The sequence below is a fragment of the Dendrobium catenatum genome, unplaced genomic scaffold, assembly GCF_001605985.2.
Source record: "Dendrobium catenatum unplaced genomic scaffold, ASM160598v2 fragScaff_scaffold_351, whole genome shotgun sequence".
Lineage (NCBI taxonomy): Eukaryota > Viridiplantae > Streptophyta > Magnoliopsida > Asparagales > Orchidaceae > Dendrobium > Dendrobium catenatum.
This window is the reverse complement of record NW_021318813.1, coordinates 53400-55686: the sequence shown is the minus strand read 5'-3', so window position 1 is coordinate 55686 and position 2287 is coordinate 53400. Positions and strand designations below refer to the sequence as shown.

The window sequence follows — 2287 nt, the reverse complement described above, 5'->3', positions numbered from 1 at the left end:
ATTAGTTGGACGGAATTATTTTTCCGGCGAAAAATTTTGTCGGAAATAGTTTCGGCGTATTATTTAAAGCCGGAAGGACTTTTCCGACGCACATCTTACTATTAGAATAATTTTCCCAGGAAATCTGTTAGAAATGCCAATTTTCGACGATTTTTTGTCATTTTTTTGGCGAAAATGGCCGCCAAAAAATAGCATTTTTCCTGTAGTGATGGTGAAAACCTTGGTTTGAGCAACCTTTATGAATCCCTTACAACTCCCCCTCATAAGAAACTCACTCTCTCTCTCTCTCTATCTCTCTATCTCTCTCCCTCTCTCCCTTCCAAGCTCTCTCTGCCTTCTTTAATCTATCTCTTAGATTAACTTCACAACAAAAGATAGTCTCAAGGGATAATAAGAGAGCTTAAATAGAGAGCCTCAAAAGAAGCCCTAATTTTTAAATTGTTGTCAAATATTGTCAAGTTTGATTTATAGATCGTGATGTACTATTAGTACAAAATAACCCTTTCATTATACATTATTATTAGCTTTGCCCTGTACGTATTTATACAAATCATCCTATATAATTATGTCATCATCATAGACAATTAGTTCAAGATATTATATTGATCGTCCAGTATGACATGTGATGATGGGTAGCAATCTATATATCATCCAGTAATACTCTCTAGACATCCAATATGATCTCCCGAACAATTAGAAAAAAACTATGATTTTCATCTTGGATGATAGAGGATCATTCTATGAAATATAATAGATCATCCTGAATGATCTAAGTGGATCATCTTGTACAATCTGATCGAGCAATCTAAGAATAATTACTCTCCTAATAAGAGGATCAATTTAGGTATGATTGTTATAAATCATCCATGATGATCTATATCATCCTGTACGATTATGACAAAATTTGAAAATTAAAATTTTACCTAAATTGCGATTGGCGGTTATTTTTCATAATCTAATTTGATCATCCTATATGATATGCATTATATAATATGATTAGTTTAATCATTCTTAATTAATAGGGATGTCTTAATTAGGTTTTCAATTTTTAACTAATCATCCAGTACGATTGAAATCATCCTATAAGATTAGGTCAAAAATAGAAATTTCTCTAACTCACCAAATCACTCTCCTAAGAGTGTGTGTGCAAGGTTACATAGCATGGGGTCCACCAGATGCATCACTTGACTTAAGAAAGATAAAAGTACATTGAAATTGAAATTACAAATAAACTCAACCCTAGTCTACCCGATCTTGAGTTGATTTACATTGCAATTGAACTTATGGACCTGATAGGTTAGTAAGCACAACAAATAAAATAAATATGTAATACTAATAGTAGTAAAGAAACAATAATGTTTGTTATCATCAAAATTAGAGTACTTGGACCTAAATTCACAATATATGCTAACCTAATAGTAGATGGAATTCATCATAGTATTTGTATAACTACTATACATGTTAATAATTTTGTGTTAAAAAATGAAATAATTCAAATAGTTCAAAATTCACAATTTTGGGGAACTCCTATTTTAGATCTCAATTTATACATAGCCAATTTCTTAGGAATTCTTATAATATTTAAGTATAATAATGTCAGTGATGTTGCTATTAGGCTTAGATTATTTCTATTTTCTCTAAGGGACAAGGCTAAGACATTGTTAATTTCTTTACCCTTAAGCTCTATAATAACTTGGAATGAGTTGGGTGATACATTTCTAGCTAAGTATTTCCCAACTTTAAAAATTGGCAAACTTAAAAAGGATATCGCATCTTTTGCCCAATTTGAAGGAGAATCCATTTATGAAAGTTGCGGGAGATTTAAAGAAATGCTTAGGAAATGTCCTTACCATGCCTTACTCAATTAGTTGGTTATTCAGAATTTTTTATAATAGATTAGCTAAATCTTTAAGGTTAATCATAAACTCTATAGTTAGAGGATTTTTAATGTATAAGCCATTTAAGAAAACGTATGAACTAATAGAAGAAATTGATACTAATAATTTCTAGCGGCTTGTTGATAGGATACATCCTAAGAGAATAGCCGGAGTCTATCAATCAGATACTTTGTTTATTCTAACTACAAAAGTTATAGTAATTTTTTAGAAATTGAACACAATAGCAATAAATTTAAGATTAAGATCTAAATCATCTATGTGATTCGAAGACCAAGATGTGAATTAGAATAAAGATAATAATATACAAGGGATTAAAAAATATGAATTAATTAAAAGATGAATAATCCTTATTCTAATGCATATAATTCAAGTTGGAGGAAACATCCTAA

General features: G+C 30.2%; 1 non-coding gene across 1 annotated transcript; it reads right to left on the bottom strand.

Annotated features, from left to right (window-relative positions):
* Positions 1-1751: 1751 nt before the first annotated feature.
* LOC114579377 lies at positions 1752-1858 on the bottom strand. Its single transcript, XR_003700306.1, has one exon. It is a non-coding gene; the product is annotated as a small nucleolar RNA R71 (small nucleolar RNA).
* Between the last annotated feature and the right edge of the window lie 429 nt (positions 1859-2287).